The sequence below is a fragment of the Taeniopygia guttata genome, chromosome 3 (genome assembly GCF_048771995.1).
Source record: "Taeniopygia guttata chromosome 3, bTaeGut7.mat, whole genome shotgun sequence".
Taxonomy (NCBI): Eukaryota; Metazoa; Chordata; class Aves; order Passeriformes; family Estrildidae; genus Taeniopygia; species Taeniopygia guttata.
Window position 1 is genome coordinate 27366824 of NC_133027.1, and position 24103 is coordinate 27390926.

A 24103-nucleotide genomic window follows, 5' to 3' on the forward strand; every position below is an offset into this window, starting at 1 on the left:
TGGTTAATGAAAGAACAGAAGAATGAGATAATGCCAGTGCAAAATAACAACCACTAAATCATTGACAGCTCTAATTTAGAGAGAGCATTTTTAATTTAAGCATCATTAAAAAATTACACAGTGAGAACTCTGAATACCTAGAACAGTGTTAACAAAAAATTCCCAGCATATTTTTAGAAACAGAAAATACTGAAAACATACATGAAGGCTCGTTTTCTGTCTAAGGCATTACATTTTCATTGAAAGCAGGGCTATTGGATTTTGAGTCAGGGGATAAAAAAGAGGCAGATGGCTCAATAGTTGAACAAATTAAATTGGAGTTAATTCATGAGAAGTGAACATCCTAAGAGTCTTCCAGTAATAAAAACGACATCCAAACCCCTAAGAATTGGTAACTTAAAAGTAAAAATATTAAGTGTACCAAAAGTGGTTGGGAGGGGTTATAAGGACAGTACAATCAGCCATGAGCACTGAAAAATTAGCCACTGACTCACTATACTCACCCAGAAACACATTCATATATTGTATTAACAACATTTCTTTACTTTATGTACACATACTTGTTAAGTCACACAGCTAGTTGGAATGATTCAGGGAGGATAAGGAAATACTTCTTACATCAGACACAACTAAGGCAATACCTCTGCCAGTGATGAATTTAATACCTGTTAGATAATTGTGGATCAGATCTACATGTTTATGTCATCTGTTCTAGACAAATACAAACTGAAGTTTTGTAACTGTATTAGCTCGAGCTGAATCACCTTGGCTCTCTAGCAAGAAATGTGGCTAGTAAAATAATGTTCAGAAAGAATTCTGAAAGACAAGTCAAAAAGGAATGACAGAGACATGCAAAATCACGCACAGTAGGAGAAGAAACAAAAATGGGTATTTAATGTTTTTCAGGAGGGGAAAGCTTCTCTTTGCGATGTACAGATTGAAAAAAAAATACTTTTATGTATAGGATGTAATTACACAGGGGAACTGCTGAAAGCATCCATATTGATAAACTCTAGTCTTTTACAGATTTTTTCCTTATGATTAGATGCCATCCTATAAAGTACTGAAGGTCTTTTTGGGCATGTCTGAAAATACAGCATCCATTAAAAGTTTAATATATTATGCAGGTATTTTTTATTGTTGGACTTTATGGCCATTAACATCTATCAGGCTGCCTATTGTGTAGAACATAGAGAAATTGCAGAAAAGTGATCCTTCAGTAGGTACTCATCAGAATGCATCTATGTGCAACATTGGGGCCAAACTTGCCCTCTCCTTCCCAAAAGAGGTAAGACATTGACAAAGTGGAGCAAAGTCAGTGAAGGCCACTCATGGTGGTCAGAGCTGGAGTACTTGTCCTGTGAGAAGAGGCTGAGAGAACTGGGCCTGTTTATTGTGGTGAAGAAACAGCTTGGAGGGATCTAACAGCAGCTCAGCAACGCTGATGTTCCCAGGGTCATGCTCTTCACAGGAGTGTGAAACAAGGGTAACAGGGAAAAGGTGAAAATAGAAAGGCTTGGCCTGTGCATAAGGAAAAGTTTTCTCAACACAGTCCAGCAGTGCTGCAGGTTTCTCAGATATACCACCTCCTCCACTGGAAGTTTTCATGATGGACCTGGACAAATCCCTGAATAACCTGGTCTGAACCCTTGGCTGGCCCTGCTTTGAATAGGAGGTTGAACTAGAGATCTTCCAAGGCTCCTTGACATGTGAACTATCCTAGGATCCTACAAATGCAATACATTTCAGACTTATCTGTGTCTGTCAAATTTCTGGAACTTATCCAAAAGATTTAAAGTCGTTGCAGAAAAAGTTAGAAGACAGAAACAGCATGATTACATAAGCCCTATATTCTTAGCAAACTTTTTTAACAAAATGTACTAACATAGGCAGAAAAGTAATTAAAGATCTAAATAATTTCATATTTCTAATTAAATGAAAACCAAAGAGTATTAACAAGAAAACAAAGGAGAAAAATTCAAGTGTGCAAAAACTTAGATTTCTATCCCCTCTCTATACTGACAACTGATTTTTACTGCCTGGTCACTACTTTGGCTTTACCCATTGTGTCATCAGCAGCTTGCAAAGGTATGCCACAAGGTAGTTTCTTGTCCAAATTATACTATTGGTAGAAAAATAATGAGCTAATGTATCCATCTACTGACCTATGCCTAGATCAGTATAGACTAAAAAATCTATAAAGAGGATACTAGTAGTGTTAAATAACTAGAAAAGTCCTGAAATGAAAGTATTAGTTCTTACTAAATTTCTGAACAACATCTGCTCTGATGCACACCCTTCCATGGAGAGTTTTAAGTCTGATTGCCAAGTAGTTCCTCAATACAGTAGTACATATAATCCCAGTTCAGTTGCTGAATACACTCCCACTATCATTGATACACTATCTCATGTAATTCTAGATATATAGCAACTGCAATCACAAAAAAAAAACCAAACCCAAACTATTCACAATGAAATTTGCTGCAGGAAATTGATGGAGTCTTTCTCATCTCAGTAAAAATAACCAACAGCAATCCAAAGGTCAGCATCAGCAAATGCAATATAAAGAAAATATCTGGGATGCATTTTGAATGTCATGATTTACTAAATAAAGTTGCTGATAACATTTAAAGGGTGACAACAATGTCAGCTTCAAGATATAGGTGTTTTCTAGCTTTGGGGGAAAAAAAAAGGACTATTATTAGGATTTTAGAAGGATTATTAAAGGAACCAAACAATTACAACATTGATTCAATATATTTTTTAATCAAATTGTTAAAAAGAGAGCAAGCCACTGGTTAAGTTTTTAAAGACTAAAGTTCTTTCAAAAGTGTCTTTGAAGTCAAACATACCTTTGGGGAGTTAATCTGCATAGGCTGTGTTGGAAGTTTGTTTTTGGCAGCAGTATTGCTTTAACTATGGTGTGCAGTTCACTAAACAGCTGTTCCCAGTAGTTCTCCCTTCTTACCTCTTAACTTCAGAGCAGCTTAGACAGTATTATGAATATGTCACCAGTTGGATGAAAGGCAAACCTGAAAGTTGTTGGAATATTTTTTATATCCAACAACTTATATTTTTATTTCCAACAACTTTTATTTCCAATATTTGTTATTTTTTTGTATTTTTTAATCCTGGATTTCTTTCATCTAAGAATGAGACCACTCATAAAAGAAGACATAGAGAGCATGAAGATTTACTCAGACAAGTAAAAAATAAAGCAAAAACCAACAGAAATATCACAAGTGTATTTATTTGCGAACATATCTCTAGGTGTCCTTGAATATAACACCCTAGAACACTGTTGCTATGACATGTAAGAAAAGGAAAGTAGCTTTTTGCCAAAGATTTTTGTAGTTTCTATTGTGTCAAAGTTTATTCAAGAAAACACTTCAGGACACACTGAAGTGTTCTCATAGATTAATTTGAAGAAAAAGGATCAGTGGTGTGCTACATATTGTATGGTGTGGCACAGATATGTAGGGGTGAAAGACGAATCGATCAGTGAAATCGCAGCTAAGTCTACCAGTGACATATTCATTACCTATCCCTGACGATCTGAAACCTGCTGGTATTCTTGAGTGGGTTGCTCTACCCAGCTGGAGTAACCAGCCAAAAGGCAGCTTTTCTGTCTCTTTACAGTTTCTGGGAATTTTCTTTTATTCTCTTCAGTCCTAGAACTTATTACTGATAATAATGTCTGCTATTCTGTCCTCAGAGCAAGACAGACATATGAAGCAGCCAGCAATTTTTTCCTTTCTGCTCTTATCTAGCCTTTTCCAGATTTTTCTCTACTGTGAGGGAGAACAGCTCCAGAAAAGACTGATGTCTAGAAGTTCACAATACTGAAAACTATGAAAAGATGCTATATACTGATGTTAAGAACCAGTATAAAATCTCGCTTGAAGTTCAGGCTTCCCACTGACCTCTCCTGGTTTTCCAGTTAGCAGTACCACTAATGAGCTGATAATCTCTGCTCAGACAGTTATCAAAGTATTTGAAAGGAGTCTACAAACCATCAAAATAGTAGTTTTCATTTAGGATGTGACTTCAGATCTTGGGCTAAGAAAGTTATCTGTATCTCAAAGACTGACAGGAAAACTGAAGTTCAGGACAGATGATGATGAAACACCAGGTAAATGCAAGGAATTTGCAGATGAGAGGTGGGAGAGATTTTAGTGCCAGAGTATCACCTTTACTGTGCTCTGTCAGCAAAGAATGGCTCTGACTGCTATACAGACAGGAAAATACTGAGTGTATTAATATATACAAAACAAATAAATATATATAAACACCTCAAACTTTTTATTCATGACTGGTAAAAAAAGCACAAAAGAAGGAAACAAAACATTCAGTACTGGTAAGAATGATTATGTTTACCTGTCTACAGTGACATTCTCTTAAACATCCATTATTTCATCGAAGACTTCATATACAAAAAAGTTGCATTCAGGTGCTCGTTAAGACTGATACTCTGGCAAATAAGAAGCGGGTTTTTCATATCATAGATTTGTCATATTGCCTTAAGAACATTTGTTTTCCTTTTCCAGGCCACACAATTAAAACATACTGATGTCAGCAAGACTTGTTTCATTTCCTGTAAATATACTTTTGATTCTTCCAACAACATTTCTAGAAATCAATTTTAAAAGGTGAAGAAGACATGTTTGAACCTGTCTGTAACCCACTTCATCAAAGCCTGTTATCATGTTAAGAGGGAAAAAAAGGGGCCCAGGATAATGTTTTCAAATAATATGAGTACATTGCATGCTCCTGGCATGTATCTAAAAATCAGTGATGAGAAGCATCCCTTTTTCTCTACCAGATCCTTTGCTTCTTAGCCAATAGGAAAAAAAAAAAAAGTATCACAGATGGGATCACTAACAAATAACAATTATATGAAACTGAATCCAGAGTAAGCAGGAGTGCTGCCAGGAAACAAGCAACCTGAGAAGCTCCCAGTAACAGTGAAACCTCCTTGTGATGCATCTGCACAGCTGTTAGTTACAGTCCAGGAGTAAGTCTGAATCCTCGCTGGGCCCTTACACAAATGGATATCCATAAATGATATTTAGGCATTATATTCCTAACTCCAGCTGGCTAGAAGATACCACACTGGCCTAAATGGCCAAATAACTTTTTTCACCCTGCATTTCTTTTTATTAATGCCGAACTGCTGCAGTTCTAAGAGCAACATGTCATAAATCCAAATGTATTCTCAGCTCCCATGGATGGCTTTTCATTATTAGAAGTCAAAGCAATGGCATCCACTTTCAAGGCATTTCCTAGTCCAGGGGATAGAAAAACTGGCATAAAAGTCTGTGCCAGGCTCAAGAGTTCACTCCTCAAGCCCAGTGCACCTCACTGTATTATCAGTGTGGAAAAGACTGGAATAAGTTCTGTGGGGAACAACAGTTTTTTCCAGGAACCAGCATTTCCAGAAGACTAAGCAGCATTATGACGCTTTTCCAAACACCAGATTTCAGGCATCACATTTACCTTGTCACTACCACAAAACAGTAAGGAGACAGTAACTAATGAATTCCTACTTTCTATAAACTTGAAATTAGCTGACATGTTTAGAAAATATGAGGGGAAAAGAGCCTGGCAGACAAATAGACCATTTAATTGTACAAACTAACTGTATTTCCTTGGAAGATTTTTCTTAAAATTACCATGAAAGTCATCCCAGCACTCATTCTGCCCTATGATTTGTGAACACCTAATACCTGAAAAATGCAGAAGCACAGATTACATGACTGAGAGGGAATACAATAAAATTATTTTTGACATAGGAGCTCACAGCTGACACTATGCAGGCTCGTCATTACCCTTCTCCTTACTTACGTATCTTTCACTAAACTGTTTAGGGAATAATGTATTGCAGCCCAGTAAAGCACTATGAACCCAATGAATACTTTTGCAGAACAGGATAAAGAATTACAATATAATTCTGGAAATTAATTTGGAGCACAGTCTTATGAGGAGCACCTTAGGTACCTAGGACTGTTTAGCCTTGAGAAAAGCAGACTCAGGGAAGACTCTACTGCTCTCTACTACCACCTGAAAGGAGGGTGTACAAAGGTGTGTGTGTTCATCTTTTTCCCCATGTAACCACAGATAGGACAAGAGGACATTGTGCCAGGGGAGGATCAGATTCACTATTAGGAAAAATGTCTTCACTGAAAGGGTTGTGAAGCAGGGAAGTGGTGTGCCCAGGGAAGTGGGTGAAGTCACCATCCCTGAAGTATTCAAAAAACATGTAGATGTGGTATTTAGGGACATGGTGTAGTGGTGGACTTGGCAGTGCTGGTTAATGGACTCAAACTTAGAATAAGTACAGCTGGGAAGGCCGCCATGACTTTAAGTAAACAGAGACATTACATTTAATCTAAAAAGAGGAAATACCTTTCTGCTTGTTTTGTTCACTGATTTCTTGTTACCCAGAAAGCCATACAAATTTGCTATATGCCCTGTTTTTCTGAAAGAGCGATTTGTTCCTTCCAGAAAGGTAAGTGGCATGTAAGCCTTGCTTCTGAGAATGAAAAAGAGCAACAAACATACCCATTATACCCTTGTGTATCTGGGAACACCTTTTACTTCTTTTCTGTCTCCCACTTTATACACCACCTTCACAATTTACCTCATTGTTCATTAACAGACATACAAAAAAACTTCACCTCCTAAGGAGCTCTTTTTTCCCAACCCTGGTGAAACAGTAGAGCGATCTCCAAGACCTGCCACATTTGAGAACTGTCCTGCTTCAAAAGAACCGTCCTAATTAATCACGTCCAGATGAAAGTGCTTATGCTGCTGCAGATTAGGTATCACAAATTATTTAAAAAAACAGGCAAAAATACTATTCATAATGAAAAGGTGAAAAGGAAATTTTTCAATTTATCTGAATTTTATGTCTCAGACTAACAAACTTTTTCATCTGGTTACATGTCTCTTGCCAACCATCTCAGCAGCTGGTAAAAAAAAATAAATCTGTCAATTTGTGCCTAAGGGTCTACAGGGCAAAGAAAGAACTTGGACAAACCCACACTGATTCAAGCATGCTGAAGGGTTTGTCAGCTGCCTTGATTAACTCAGCCTCTCTAGTTCAGAAAATGTCACAGGCTCATTCTCGAAGAAGAAAATTTCCAGGAGTACACCGTGTTGCAAGACAATCTGTTCCATTGCAAAACAGGTCTGCTCAGGCTCAACCCAACATAAGAACTGCAACTTGATGCTGAGCTAATAAGGAATTTATTATTTTTGTGGAAGTGCTTATTTTCTCAACAAATTTTAACCATTTCATACAAAAAATACTCCAATCAGGTCTTGGTATGTATGATGCTAGGGTGTTTTTAATGCTGGGTTTTTTTAAGGCTGATAAAAATCCTATAGCCTTCTCTGTTTTAGGATGGATGCCATCAATAGCAAGAGCTGATGGCACTTATATATTCATCATTTCAATTTTATGGAGTAATGAAAATATAAGACAGATTTTTGTTTCAGTCAGAAAATAAACAGTACTCACTACTGGAGAGAATCATAGAATGTTAAAGATTGGAAGGGACTTTAAAGATCATGTTGTTCCAACACCACTGCCATGGGCAGGGACACCTTCCACAAGACCAGGTTGCTCAGAGCCCCACCCAGCCTGGCCTTGAACATTTCCAGGGATGGAGCATCCACAACTTCTCTGGGTAACCTGGGCCAGTGCCTCACCACTCTCACCCTCAGTAAAGAATTTTTTCATAATACATTATTTAAACCTAATCCCAGTTTGAAGACATAACCCCTTGTCCTGTTACTACATGCGCTTGCATGAGAGGTAAAATTGTTGATAATAACTGGGGCGTGTCAGTTCTTGCCCACACATAGATTCACAGCTATCCAGATGAGAATATTAAAGTCCATTTTAAAAGTGTTTGTTTAAAAGAATGCTTCAAGAAAGGACATGGGTCTTTTCAAGCATCTATAAAAACAGCAAGTGTGAGCAATTTCAATAGAAAAGTAACGAAATAATTAAAACATTAAGCAACCAAAAAAGAGGGAAAGAATAGACAAGAAACAAAAACTTTTATCTGCACCTTTATTTTCTTCTGTTTTCTCTAAAACCTAGAATGGATTGCCTCTTTTATTGGCTGAAAAACATTTTCTTAAATTCCAGAAAGCAAAATTAAGTATTGTGACTGCTTCCAAAATATTATAAAAGACATGGCATTAGACACTATAGATATAGCTTGCTTTTCATTAAAAATGTTTTCTAGAAAAAAAAAGTAAGCCAGAATGAAGATAGAAGGCAAGGCATCATAAGTGGGGAGAAAAAAGGTGCCAAGAGATGACCAGGAGACACTTTAGGAAATATGAAACAGAAAAACAAGAAAAAAGATGACAGGATCAACCAAAGTAACAAACAAAACATATGAAGGAGAAGAAGGTCAAAAGTTCAAGCCATGCTTCATCAATCTTCAGCAACAAGTTCTCAGGCAGGACACCAAAAACCAAGGGAACAAATCTGAAGAGAACACTTAGGTAGAGAATAAGAAGGGGTATCAGAGAGGAAGAACAGAATTGTTTCTGAATGGGAACTAAAACAGAAATGGGCATAGATAGACCATCTTACTGACTAGGCACACTTTGAAATCTTAACGTTAAATATTAATTTTGCTATCTACCTAAATACATAACAGTCTCTTCTTATCAACTTGATATACCACGGTTTAAAAAAAAAAGTAAATGGATAAATAAACTCCATATAAATATTAAATTAACAAGTTAAATGCCTCTGTAATATTTTCTAGCGTATTCTAAAAAGTCCAAGATGTCCAAGTAAAGCAAGGTCAAGCAATACACACAGTAAGTGTTCTACTTTAAAAATATTTCTACAATTGAAATTACACAACAGACATGAAAGGAATTTTCCATAAAATTATTTATTTCCATTTTTGTAAGGGAAAAAAGTTATGTTACATCTGAATCAATGCATCTACCTACCAGCATTTTTACAGAACTGCAGGAAAAAATATCATTCTTTAATCAAATAAAAAAATCAACAACTTTCTAATAGAAAATAGTATTTGAACAGCATATTTATAAGCAAAAATCTAGATTTTGAAACATTAATATAGAAATAAAGTGACATGGGACATTAACAGACTTGCTATTCTTTCTGCACTGTTTTTTTGCTTTTCTGCCTTGAAATTGATACTGCCACCATGAACACTCCAGTGACTTAGGCTGCATTAATCAAAAGATGTACGCTGCTCTATTTCAGAGGACGCATGCTGCTATGGAAAACATTTCTACCAATTAAAATTCCTGCACACAAATTAAAGGCTAGGCTATCACCATTATATGAAGACAAATTCCAATACCTACAAGCAAAAAATGGTGCAATTATTCTTATAGTCAACCCTGAATTGTCTTGTCAGTATTTGGCACTGGGATATTTCCTAGAGAGAACCTGAGATCAAACTCACCCTGAAATATTCATCTTCCATTGCCTTTTGCAATACAAGCAAGAGCTGTTCCTAATTTTAGAAAGTGTCTCATGTGTATAAATTGTCATAAATACAGATGGTTAAGAATTAAATCTTTTTCTAGCAGAATGTTAACAAATATATTATAATAATAAAGTCACTGGTTTTATTTATGGTTCAGGAAGACTTTAGAACACTTTAGTCCTTCACCTCCTAGCAGATATAGATCTTCAATGCACCTAAGAAAGACAGACAGACATTATGAAGAAATCATCCTTTTTCTTTTTTTTTCCCCAGAGCTCCATTGCTCTGTGTCTTCTGATATACTTCTACTAGGCAGTCAAAGCTTTGACCTAGGATGACCTTAAATAATGCCAGTAATTTTGTATAAGGATTGTTGAGCAATGTAAGTAAACTCAGCTGCTCATTTTGCATTAGTTTATACTGAAATGAAGGAGGATATATGAGTACTATCTGTTTCAGCTAAATTCATTTTGAATTCAAGATTCAACTGGAAAAAAACTAATAGGGTAATGATTACCATTTTTTGTTAGAGATATATTTATTTGTAGTAATTGTGTTAGAATTGTAATTGCTAAGAAACAAGCTGAAGGAAGCATTGGTAAACATCTTAATAGTCCACTCTTGCTATTAGCTAGGTAAGATGTGTAAATAAATTACAAAACCAATAATATAAAACTTATAGCTGTCAAGTATAGCAAATGTTATGAATTATTCTGCACTGTGTTGTGTTCAGCATAGCCCAAAATTGATTAAGTCATGGGTAATGCAGAAGAAAGGAAAGGACCTCATAGTAGATGTTAGTCCTTTAATCAGAGGAAGAGTCGGCAGCAGCAGAAGGCATAAAATAAACTAGGCATAATAGCAGTTACTTCTCAAGAGAGCCAAAACAATCATGGCACAAAAACGGGGCTGTCGATCTACACAGAAATAGCTTCTGTATTTTGGTTATTTTTCCTTCTAATTCAAATATGCTGCTTTCTTTTTTCCCCATTGCATGCATCGGCATTGAATGAATAAATGATACAAAAATTCAAAGATCTGGGATTGCCTTAAGAAAGGTACTTGAAAACAGTACTTCTTTTTAACCTTCAAAAGATCAGCACAATTCTTATGGAGATTATTATATTCTTGTTTTGCTCTTGTTATTGCGAACATAAAAGCAGATCTGCTGAGCAGTGCACTGGATTCTCACTCTGCAAAGCTTTCTGCTTGCTCTCTGTGAATCCCAAGTTTCACCATGGGTCTCTAGTTCACACATATTAAATTCTGATTACTCTCTGTTACTGCCCTCAAAACATGCTCACTTCACCTAACTGGCACCACATATATCACTTAAATCCTGCTAAGGATGATGATGTCCGATTTCTACTCTACTGAATACCAGATGCTCTAAAAAAAGATAAGAGATATTTGCACGCTCAGTACCACCTTATTTTCAGCAAAAACCATGGCAACCCTATTGAAGGCTGACATTTGGCAGCCATCTGTATACTGGATTATATATTTCCAGAAGACCTTAAGTAAAATCTACATTACTCCAAATATTCCAATATATTTTTCTATAGTCTGCAATTATATGGATACAGACACATAGATTGCTCTATCTTAACACCACTGAAAATAGCCGAGGCAGCTGGAATGCCAATACAAAATGTGAAGATGCATCACAGAAGCAAAGAATGGCAAGATACGTTACGTAATAGAGTGCTCCTACTAATAGATCTGTTGTCTAATCACTAAATTATAACCTTCTGTTATAAAGTACCCTCCTTTAATCTATACCTTTACTCCAAAAAAGCCCTCACAGTATTCAGAGAAGTGTTTGTCAAACAAGACATTCACTGCCCATGTTACTTACAATGTGGCTTTATGGAAAACCTGATATAGAGATATTTTGATTAAAAGAGATAGATTTTAATATACCATTTCATCTCCAGAGAGTCAGGGACTATGTGACAGATTCTAAAAACTGCAATTTCAGGCAGTATAATTATCATGCTTTTATGAGAGTATGACAACCGACCTCACATCACAACACAGGTATAAATAAATCCAGGAACAGTCTAATCCTCAGACAAGACTCCCATGACTAACGAGTGTACCAGTCTGTGTACCAACACGAGGGTAAGCTGAAAGAGTGAATTTCAGCAGCAGTTTCAGGCACCGACTGTGCTTAAAAGATGGTTTCTCAGAATGTCTAGGATCTTAGCAGATACATATGGGTAACTAAATTTATTTTGAAAGTATACAATCAATATTTCATACAATGACATTATTCTCCAAACAAAAAACAAAAAACCAAAACAATTATAACACCAGCACAAAGCACTATCAAAGTTTCAGCATAAAGTGATGAGTAAGCAGGCTAAAGCCCACTACATCTGTGTACAGAGATCTAACAAGCACCTCATGGTATCATAAGCATAATAATAACAACAGCCATAAATAAAGTTCCCATCTGGGCAATCTACAGCTCTGGTCACACAAATCACTTTCCAATTCTCATGATCACACAAAGAAATGTAATATAACTACTGTCTGTCTTTTCTTTCCCAATGACAGTAGGTCTAAGCTTCACTGAAAATGCATTTACTTATGTTTATTATAATAAGGTTAAAATAAATTTCATTGCTGTTTTTATGTACACCTCAACAACTAATTTGTCTTGATTAACTGATGATGAAATCTTTATCCTTTAGAAATACTTATAAATATCAATATAGCATTTTTAATATCAAATATAGGCATTGTTAAATACATAAATGTATTTTAACACCTTTTTCTTGTCCAATGCAATCCAATGCTGAAGTGTGTTAGGTTACTAAAACTTCAACATGTTTATAATCCTTGAAAAAATTTTGAATCTGATCATCTCAGGCATATATAACATCATTGGAAGTCACAGAAGTATGTTATCTCACTGATTTTAAATCAGTTCTTTAGGTTGTATATCTAAGTCATTATACCTACTGCTGAAGTATACAATCAAAACGGCCTTCATATTGTTTAAGCATATATTGATAGCAGGTGTTCGCAAGAAACACTCACACAAAAAAAAAAAAAAAAAAAAAAAAAAAAAAAAACAGGACCTTAATAGAAATGTCATAGGAAAATGAGCAGAGTACCTGGTGGGTCACTTACTTACTAACAAGGTAAAAATGCATTGGAAGAATTAAATGTGGGCACATACCACATCAAAGATAAAAAGACATCAAAACACAGTGACAGGAGATAGGAAAATCCTAGGACTTGTCATTGAATTAAAGACAATGGAGATGACAGTCATATGGTCATTATTAACAAGCACCAGCACTCAAACATGCTCAGAGGAATAGTGCTAAAGCTAGTCTTAGATGTAATCCCTTCAAGCAAATTATGGAAATTCAGTTTGAGATTCTCCATCTTTAACAACATGAAAAACTGACACAAATAATGAATAAAGCATCTCCCACCTCAAATGGAAGCCATTTTTGAAGACATGTGTTTTCACATTACTCACTACATGCTTTTCAGGGCACAGCAAGGCAACTTGCTGCAAAAAGCAGGAGGCAGATAAGGCAGCAAAAAGGCATGTGAGGGAGGACAGCAATAGAGATGCAATAGCACAGATGGGGAGGAGAAAGCCCTAAAAGGGAAATACAGCCAATGGTTGGCAACCTGCAGCACGTCTTCCTATCACTTCTCTAGAGCACTCATCTTCCAGCTTGAACTGACACATGCTTCCAGCTCCCTTCCCATGTCTATAGGACAGAGTGTAGAATACAACAGACTGGTCCAGTTAGAAGGGATCTACAGTGCACTCCTCATCCAAGCCTGACCACTTCAGGTCTGACCAAAAGCTGAGATACATTATTATGGACAACTTCCTAATGCCTCTCACTGACAGGCTTGGGGCACCAACATGAAATGCTTCTGATGTCTGGTCTGTGCCTCCCCTGGCACAACTCTGAACCATTTACACAAGTCGTTATAATTCCCACAAGTCCCTACTCACGCTGTCCCACTCTCTTCCGACTTGTACAAGCTCCCCCCTAGTGTTTCATCCTTCCAATTTTTTTAACATTAAAAAGACTGGTGAGGCACCAAAAGGAGAGGCAACCTGTGAAAAAGTCACAAGCACATACGGATATGATGAAAGACTTTGAGTGATGCTCTAGTGGTTGTACTGAAGGAGTTAGTCTCATTTTCCAAGCTCATTTACACTCAGAGCAATCACAGCAATGGTATGAAATACTGTATGATAGTTGCTAACAATGCAGGAAACCTGTGTATTTAATTATTAAAATAAATTATAATACATAATTTGTAAATTTATATCTCTAGAAAATAAGTATCTAACTTAGCAACTGCTCTTTTAATTTTCACTACTTAAAAAAAGTAAAGTATGTCTGAAATACCCCTGTTAAGGCAACCAGAGGACACATGGGAGATAGGTACAAAGTCATTTGCAAGGCAACAGGCATTTTTTGACCTCTAATTTATAACACTAAATAGTCTCATTTTGTTATGATCATCTGGGCAATGAAAAGCAGGTGCTGTTCTTATTCTGTATATTCTTTCCTCTTCCTGCTGTGTTACACAGATGAACACAATCACATCTCTGGTGAACCTGCTCTTCTTGAGATTCTCAGCAGCTAAAAAGCATGTGAGCTATCACTAACCAGGAATAGTCTTACAGTAAATTTTCTAGGATGCTGTCAAGTTGATTTTTATATACACCACAATGAAATTTCATAATTCTGCAATTAATTAGGAATTTAAAATTTCTTAAAACATACAAAGAAATATCATATATACCACAAAGTATCAATTTATTTAGTGGACATAAAATTCTCCCAAGACTGCCCCTAGTCTACATAATTTTTGACTGATGTTTGCAATAGACATTTTCATCAACAGATATCCAAATGAAAATACAGATATCCAACCATCTTTTTAATGTGTTCACAGTCATGGAGCATGATACAAACAGAGTGCACATACACATTAACCTACATAAAACTGGAAAAAACAACCACTAGGCTGACCAGTACACACACAGCAGTTGCAGAATTCATTTACTGATCTGCTCTTCAATCTGCCCTGAAGGGGCTGAATGCAAGGAATCAAATGTGCGGAGATAAGAAGGAATAACTGAATGAAATGAAAAGAAGCTAAACTACAGGAAGGTATTTGCAAAAATGCTGCCTCTGGAGAATAAGTATTTCCCCAAAACAGCAGTGGCACAAAGTAACCAGGGAAACATGCTGCGCAGTTTCTATCACCATCCATCAATATCCATCTGGACAGAGAGATCTTATAACACCACCCCTGATTTAGTTAAAGGCATGTCAATATAGAGCATATGACTTTTCAAAGCCTATTTTTTCTGTAATTCAACATATTATTAATATTTTATGCTGTTGAGACATTTTTATATAGCCAAAATTTACACTGGACTTGCTTTAATGTAATACATTGCATGTACCTTCACTGGACTGGAAATAAGTTAATGCTAGTTTACACATAAATCAAGACATTCATAAAATATGGACTTGAGAAATATCAACTTAAAACATTAATGCATGTGAAGACAGAAGTCAGCTAGCTGCTCCACAGGGAAAAAATGCAGAACTTGGTAGAAATTTGGAACATCTAAGAAGTCAGTAAAAACCAAAAGAATAAAATAGTAACTTTGCGTGCCCATTCAGAGACACGAGTTAATTTTTAGGAGCTTAAAAGGCTAAAGTAACAGTGGCACCCAAAGTTTCTGAAGCAACACACTGCATGAGGGAACTGACCCTCTCACATCCCCAGCTCCTGAGCCACCTCACAGGTTCTCCTCCAGCAATCCACTGACAGGCAGTCATCTCCTGAATTGCCTCCAGCACTCACCTTGTAGTGCTATAAGTATCCTGGAAGCTAATTAGAATTTCCTTAAATATAACAAACGCGTATTTGCAACACACAAAAATACTTTCCCAGGAAAAATTATTAAAATACAGTGAAACAAGTACCATTCCTCCCTGAGTGGAAGAGTATGTAACACAGGGAGAATAAAGCAATCAAGAACCAAAAGCATTTCTCACTGTGAACAATAATAAATGCAATTGAAAGTATTAATGGAAACTTCATAAAGGCAAATGGATTTGAGTATAAACAACTAACAGCAATACCATTATGAAAGGTTTCGAAGTTAGTTTTTTCTCACTAAAATCTAAAAGTAGTACTTATTTTTCATATATTTTCTGAGGCTATTATTATTTTGCACTTAATCAGTGAAGAAGTGTAGTAAGAACTATTCAGCACTCTTTGGCTGTGTTAGATAAAATTGTGAGGTAGCCTGTTTAAGTGTTTCAAGGTCCAGTAATGATACTGCCAAACCTAGAACAGGGTCCTGCTGTTGGCACTGCAGGAATTAGCAGCTTTACTAATTACTCCAGCACTGTGAATGCAAAACTATCACAAAGCAATGCCCAGAAGTTTATGTGGCTTATGATATCCACCCTAGCAGTCTCTTATCCTCTGAAGACATTACAGCATTCATTTACTTTTATTTTTCAGTTGTGGTCAAAGGTCATGGTTCAAAGCTAAGACTGAAATGTATGTGGATGTGTGTGGATTAACTCATCATCACTGCTAAAGTCTAAAGAAGCAAAAGTTAGTGTGTGCAGTAAAAGCAACTGCAGTTCTTTTATTAATAATCACAATTACAGCATGAGATACAGAAATTATGAAATAGGGTCCACTTTCTTAAATGCAGGCTGCCTTATTTTGTCTAACCTTTGGCTAAGGTTAGACACGCCACTGTTCTAGAGTAGGTCTTAAGTCTCCTCTCTGATTGGTGGAAGAAGCAGCACATGAAGTGGAATATGTGCAAAGACAGGCAGTCCATGCAAGTTAGACAATGCTCTTGTATTCATTCTATTCTTGCTGCACAGAACAAGACAGAATCTGATCCACTGAGTTTCCATGCCCACTGCTCCCTGCTGAGCACCCAAGAAACAAATACTAAATATACCACAGGATAGAATTCCAGGGTATGACAGTACTGGTAATTATCTGTAATGTAATTTTTCTGAGCATTTATGGATGCGTGCATTAACACTGACAGAAAGCTTTCCGACTTAGGAGGGAAGGGGCCCAGGCTGGAGTCAGCAGTGCCAAGAGAAAAGGTAAACCTGGTTGCCATTTGGGACTTAGAAGGACTTAAGGCAGACAGCCTCATTCATTGAGTAGCTTCCTCTTCAATCAGAAGGGATACACACACATACATCTACAAATTCTGAGCAGAGGCTACTTTAGAAGAGCAAATGGTGTTTCTTAATGTCTTCTGAAGAAGTTGCTGCATGGCATGATACAACTTCCCTCTAAATGAAGGAAGAATACAAAAAACATGATATGAAATGCATTTTCAGGAAGAGCCAAGATGTTGAATGCTTTCCAAAAATCCTCACAAATGGTATTTTTTCATCTTCACTAGCTTTTTTACTAAAAAAAATGCAACACTAATGAATGTAAAAAGAAAAACAGAGCTCAGTAAAGAGAGAAAAAGAATAGAGATCTTTCTTGGGTAGAACTATGAAATCATGCTCTCACACAGAGCTATATTTAACATTATTAAGCTAGATTCCCTATATATTAGACATCCAGCTACCTCAAACTGATACCACTGAATGTCAAAATAATAAAAAACAACCATCTATCTCTTGTTCTAACAAGGAGCTCTATTGTATTACCAGAACTATAATTCTTCTAGAACTATTGCATTACTGGAACTATAGACTTTACATAGGTAATTTTGAAATTTCACTGAAGGTAGCTCTAATTTAAACATGTCCTCTGGGAATAGTCAACCCAAAATAAATCCCCAAAACAACATAGACCTTGTAGGCACTCCTTTTAAACATCTCTGAGACTGTGCAAGTCAGCCAGAGCTACAAGGAAATTTCTATTAAAACTGAAATATATTCAAGTGATAAAGAATTTCTTTTGAAATTGTTCTGACTCACACATGACCACAAAAATGCTCCCAACAAATCACTTCAAACTCTACTATTAGTTTCCTATATGTTAATTTTAAATTAAGTGTTCAAGGAATTTTAAATGATAGCTCTATCATATACCATCCATGCTTAGCTGATACATAAACATTCTGCTGTCTCATTCAGAATGGACTTCCTTGTGATTCTGTTTACACAAAAAGCCCTCAGCACAATTAGTCAGTATTACCTGCAATAAATAAAGCAGCAGAGACCAAACAACTTGAGCAACATATGCACGGACAAAGTGCTGGACCAGCACATCACTGCTCTCCACATGGTAACGATGGATTCCGCAGTTGTAACTGAAGTCTGCATAAACAGCATCCTCACCCCAGTGAGAAAACTAATCATGGAATACTTTTTGTCTTTTCACAATGTGACAATTTACAACATTACCCCTTGACATTAAGACAGAAAACATAAAATAGCCACAATTAAAAGAAAAACCACAAAAAAACCCCAAAGAAACCTGCTGCCATTCTAACACAGGTTGATGTATCAATTCCCAACTTTAAACAATTGTCAAAAGACTACAATACTTATCACTAATTGATATCTCTACTAATTGCCTAAAATATGTTAAACCAGATTGTTTTGCCTAGGTTGCAGATTAATGTCATCCTTGAGGGATTCATATCCTCTTAGTCAGAAGGAAAGCAAGTAGTTGTAGCTCTTCTGGCACTAAGTAATTACTCAAAACTGCAGCTGACTGAACAACAGGTTGATTGAAAGAAACAAGATTACTACATCAACAAAATATGTTAAAAATATTATATCTCTGGAAAGAAAAAAATGGAGAGCTCGTCTCTTCAAACTGATTAACTGGGACAACTAGCTTCTATATTAAGTAATCAAAATATGAATGGACTGACTAATCTGAAATGCACATTTGGTATCCTTCCACCACAGGAATGAGTAATCGCCCGAGATTCCCTCTGCTCCCCAGTCACCTTCAGCCTTTCAAGCACCTTATCTTACCAGACTAAGTTTCATTACTGAGCTGTCACAACTTGGGGACAAATAGCACCTCTTAGGTTCTTTTTCATGACTGACTGCAACTATTCAAATTCATTAACTTAAGCACATACAGAGCCTCAGCAGAGTATCAAACTCTTCGACCAATCAGACCATTAGTAAACCTCACAACAGTTTAACAGGACTACTGGCCTGAGAATGCAGGTGAGTTGGGAAGATGATGTGTCAAAGGGACAGACCCGGTATTTGTGTACATTACATGATGCCATTCATGTTATACTACTTCAGCCTCAACTGAATTCAGGCCAAATATTCTTGTTATAAAGATAAATGTGTTGGAAATACCAATACAAGACATCAGCAATGTGAGTAATATCCAGATGATTCCAGTTTGACTATTCAGGAAGAAATCTTTTTCCCTAGAAAAATCTACAGTTACTATAATTTCTTTAATTCAACTATTAATTCTTAAGGGTCCATCAACACACTAGCAGTATTTCTTGCAAAGCTGTAATGCTTATGAAGTAGAAGACAGATATGCAATTTCTCTAATCTTGTGACAAGCTCAGGTCCTTCCCATTCTATCCCATAAAACTGAAAACTAACATCTCTCTTTTAATCTATCTTTACAATGATAAACATTCACAGGGCAATTTGTTGCAAATAGGGTGCATTTTGTTTGAAAATCAAATTGGCTCTGAGGCATTTCCTCTTGGCACTGGTAGGGTCTATGAGATTTAAATAATATAAAGCAGTCTTGTGCAACACACTGAAGTCAAATCTGAGCACTGTCTCAGTGTATCACTGATATTAAGAAGTCTAATGAAAAAACATGGTATATTTAGAATTTTTTGGAGAGACTGAATTACAAATATTCATACACTGAATGTGTCAACAAAAAGCAAAAGGTCCCAGCAGTATGTACAATCTACCTTTAGACAACCTGAAGAGAAGATACTAAGAAAACCTTTACCTGAGTCAGTGACTGGCTTGATATTTTAGAAAAACTCATGGATGCTTTTCCTTATGGATTATATTTGAATAAAGTTCTTCATCAAATTATAAAGCAATTTTCACTTCTATCATGGATCACCGTTGTATCTTCCAAATAAATTGCATTTAATGTACTGGAATATGCACCATTTGTATTATCTTTCATGCTAACTAAAGTTTATAATGACATAAACTTCTGTAAAGTCTGTCCCACATTACTAAGTTTACCAAAATAAACAGCAATAAATGATTAAGGCTTGAGAAATATATTGAGATAAAAGCCTGCCCCTAAGGTTTCCTGGTCTTAAAATGCTGATGAAGGTTGGGCTAACTGGGCAAATGGGTCTCCTGAGGCTGCAGGCAGCTCCTGGGGAGGGGGCATCCTATCCTGGCAGGGACACCTGCAGGGTACACCCAGCCCAAAGACAAGGAACACTCATTTTTGGAAAGCTGAGTAAAAAGCACTAGTATCTGTTAAATTAAGGAGACTAAATCGTAAAGAAGCTACAAAGTTTCCCTGTAATTTTGAATTCTACAAGGTCTAAGACTGTAAACCTATACTTTTCTAGTAGAGCCTGCAGTAGACAAATCTCTTGACCAGTTCTAAGTGGACCCAGCTGCACCTAGACTTCTCAAAGAAATTTAGAAAGTACCATTGTCTCACCGAATCCTCATGACTCAACAGGAGGGACTGCAACCTGATTATACAAACCATTGTAACAGATCATAGACTTCTTATTTAGACAATGCATTGATAATGTTTAGATACTGTATTAGCAATAAATGTAAACACAATCCTCCACACGATCACTGTGTCCCACTTCTCATACACTGCTGAGCACCTGCTCTCAACTATTCTGCCACATGAAAACTGGTGCAGAGAGCAGGGTAATTCTTTCAGACATACCAAGCACGGCAGTTTGACCATTCCTTCTGGAAGGAAATACATGTATTTAAACAAACTAAAATTGACACCTCAGAGAACTTTTACAAATCCACACAGAAGGGGAGGGATTGGGCCCAACAAGATGGTACTGGAAAAGTAAAATAGCACTATAAAGGAATGCAAGGGATCAATAAAAGATGGAAAAGGAAAGGCTGTAATAAGTAAACTGCTTGCAGCATGTCTGACTGCTGCCCAAAAGTAAGTGCCAGGGACTTCACAAAAAAAAAAGCCCAAGACAGAAATCAAGCAAAACATGACTGTAACAGTCAACAGCCAGTTCAAGGACTGACTAAGGAAGTTGGAAAAAAAAAAATAGAAGCTAAAATAGCACAATCAGAACCTTTAAAATTCATAGTCTCATTGGAAGACTGGGAAAGAGACATTTGGAATGACCCTGAGGACATGGAAAGAATCAGAAGAGGAGGAATAGAGACTAGTCAGACCTATAAGCAAAACAAAGACCAACAAAATTATGGGTGATAGTGTAAATCAAACACATTGAAAATCCATCTCATATACACCTAGGAAACTTGCAAAACTACAAGAAAAAGAGAGCAGAAATTAGGGGAACACCAAGGCAGAATACACCAGCTGAGTAAGCCTGAGAGGGGGATTGACCAGAGCAGTCCTCTGGGGACAGTAAGATTCTAAGAGTATTTCTAACTGAACTAGAGGGTAAAAAATCAATAATGTATTTAGAGTTGCATACCAGGAAAGAGGAACAGACCCACGAGACTGAGGGAAGCCTAACACTATAGTGGCAAAAGGCCCAAATGAAATTACAGAAACTGTTACTAAAGCAGCTTCCCTGCAACTAACGGACCAACACGGCCCAGAGAACTTCCCACAGCCCTGATGAGAAACCTGGGATATCTCAGCTATTCACAAGAAGGCTTCATCTATCTTCAAATGAAGGAGGAGCAAATGGAGCAAACTCTTGCTTATAATCTTGCTCAGGCTGCCTCTAGCTGTCACCTGGGGAGACTCAGGACACAGCCTGTACACTCAGGTTAGGGAAGGGGGAGAGCACGTCTTCTAATCCAGAAATGCCAAAGCTGTCCAGGCATAAGACTGGCAATATCAGCCCTTGCCCAGCTGGATCCAGGCCACCTACTACAATAGCTGTGTTCAATGAAGAACATTCAATGAAGAGCAAAATCATTTATGGAGAGAATGATGAGCTCTAGGCATTCCTGAGACTTAATGCACAACAAAGTAAGAACTTGTAGCACCTGGTAGATTCAGCACAAAAGGCCCCACCAGAGATGCAACTGTCCAGCCCTCATGGTCACCATTCACCACTGCAAAAGGAACTTTCCAAGGCAAAAAATCCAAGACAGTGACTGGAACAGGTTCCCCATGCAACATAAATTTAAAAGAGAACAAAATTCAGTACAGAGAAAAAACAGCCATGCTACCTACTTACTTCTGAGGTCTCAAAGACAGAGCCCTCCTTTCCTCATTGACCAAGGAGCTAAGACAGCTCTCATGTCAGACAAATATCATAAACCTGACCCGTAATTGGAGAAACATAACAACGCAGACATAGGGAATAATCCCATTTAAATATCACACTGTTAAAACTGTGAGCCAGTTACCAGGGAAAAGCAGCCCATAACAGCAGACCTTCCAAACACAGGCTGGGCACCCATGATATTAACATACCAATGAGGATGCAGGGCTTGGGAGATCCTGGATTCTTCAGGATCAGTGCAGCACATTGGCTCTAGGTAGCATCCTCCAACCCTCTGCCCTGACAGCATCATTCAAACCTCCCACCAGCCCTGTAAGGAAGCTGGTCATTGCTGTAGGGACAGCCACTCTACCCTGCCAACAGTGTTTATACCAGCCTGTTACTCTGATGGTTTAAAAAATAACAACTCTTCTGTTTACCTAAGATACCACTTTAAGCTTTAGGATCCCCTTAGCTCCTAGGCTGGCAGCCCTGGGCATTTTAAGACACGCCAGCCTGGAGAGAGTCAAATGAGTATGTCTTAAAGGGAACTGCAGAAATGGCTATCTTAATTTATTTGAAGATGTTTATCCTGGGAATTTTATCTTTTTCACTGTTTTCTTTCCAGCTAGTTTCTCACTTAATACTTACTGGTTATCAGGCATGTCAATATCAAACAGGAACTCAAGTCACATCTGCTACCTGTTATAAAAGAGCAATCCACACTCTAGTATATGCACATACAATATAAGCATTGTTTTGAAACAAAGCTTCACATGTTATTCATTATTCAAATCAAACATTATCTACAATTATTTTAATACAGATTTCACCATACAGATTTTAAAGTATATTTTACATGAAATAAAGCTTAAAAATCATGGTAACTCCAATTAGGAGTCTCAGATGTAAGATAAAATTTAAAAGTAAATTGCACTATGTAAATATTTTATTTAAGGGCAGACTGGTGCAATTCTGAAATAAAAAAAATACCATCAACATTCCATCAACTCTTGCTCAGAATTCATACAATTTGGTTACAAAGACTTCACTGGACTGGAATAACTACAAGTTATTTGACTGATTCCATTGATTCTCTTTGTATTCCAGTATTTTTTATTGCAACTCTGAGAAAATTACACTATAGTACCCACTCTGCCCTTCCTTCAGTTGCTTAATTTTAAACGTCTAGCACAATCTGAGATACCAAAGGACATCACACCTGTCCTGAAGCTGCCAGTGCAGCAGCATACAAATCTACAGATTTCCGTGTCTTAGTTCCAATCCTTTCACAGATGTCTTAGACCTGAGTGAAATTCAGCTTCAAATTAAGATACCTAAATTTTGATGTCTATTTAAAATGAAAGGATTTGATTCAGTTACCAAAACATAGTGATTGACTATTACCTGAAATGTTGGACAGCCCATCTAGTCTCCAGCTACCACTCTGGAAGGGGACAAGTTTCCCACAGGCCCTGTGTCATACCCACACCTGGTTCAATGATGTCTCTGACACCATGGGACATCAAAAATGGAACTGGATCATGCTCAGACAATTGAAGCAGTTGCACCTCAGATATCTTACCAACAGAGATAACGAAGCCAGGAAAACAGCCCAGCCCACTGAAGTGGACATTCAGCTAAATTTCTCCCATTCCACAGATGACATTAACTATTCCTCCATCAACTGTAATGAAAGCATAGAGCTCGTTGTGCATGTAAACGTAAGTGCCTTAGTAAAGAACTCAACTGCCCTACACAGTTGAGTGAAGAAGAAGATTGTCAACCCAAACAAATCACCATGCAAGGCAGAATGTGAATGTGTCAATGTGTCACACTTACTTGGCAGATTGTCCCAGCATCTGAAAATGTTGTATCAAGAAGGTATAAACATACCTTGTGACATATAAAATTCACTGGTCTGCCAGTTCAAATCTGAGAGAACAATGATAAAGGAGTACAGCTACATCAGCTAGAGACAGGCAGAGTCTGGACAGCCCATACTGTGTAGGTGGACATTGCCTGGCAATTAATTCAGCAGGAAATGGCCATTTAAAATGTACTAAAATAGAGGAGTTTAAAGCAATTGCATCTAGTGGCATGGTTCACCATTTTATGAAAATACTGGTCCATTAGTTACCTCTTAACTTTTAACAATTAGAGTTTCTTCCCATTTTGTTTTAATCATTTACTGATTCATAAAATATCACTTTTTTGG

At 37.0% G+C, this 24103-nt stretch overlaps 1 protein-coding gene across 18 annotated transcripts in view; it reads right to left on the bottom strand.

Moving 5' to 3' along the window:
* Window positions 1–24103, bottom strand: part of KHDRBS2 (KH RNA binding domain containing, signal transduction associated 2) — a 459539-nt gene that overhangs the window by 411559 nt on the left and 23877 nt on the right. The gene's annotated exons all lie outside the window — the stretch shown is intronic.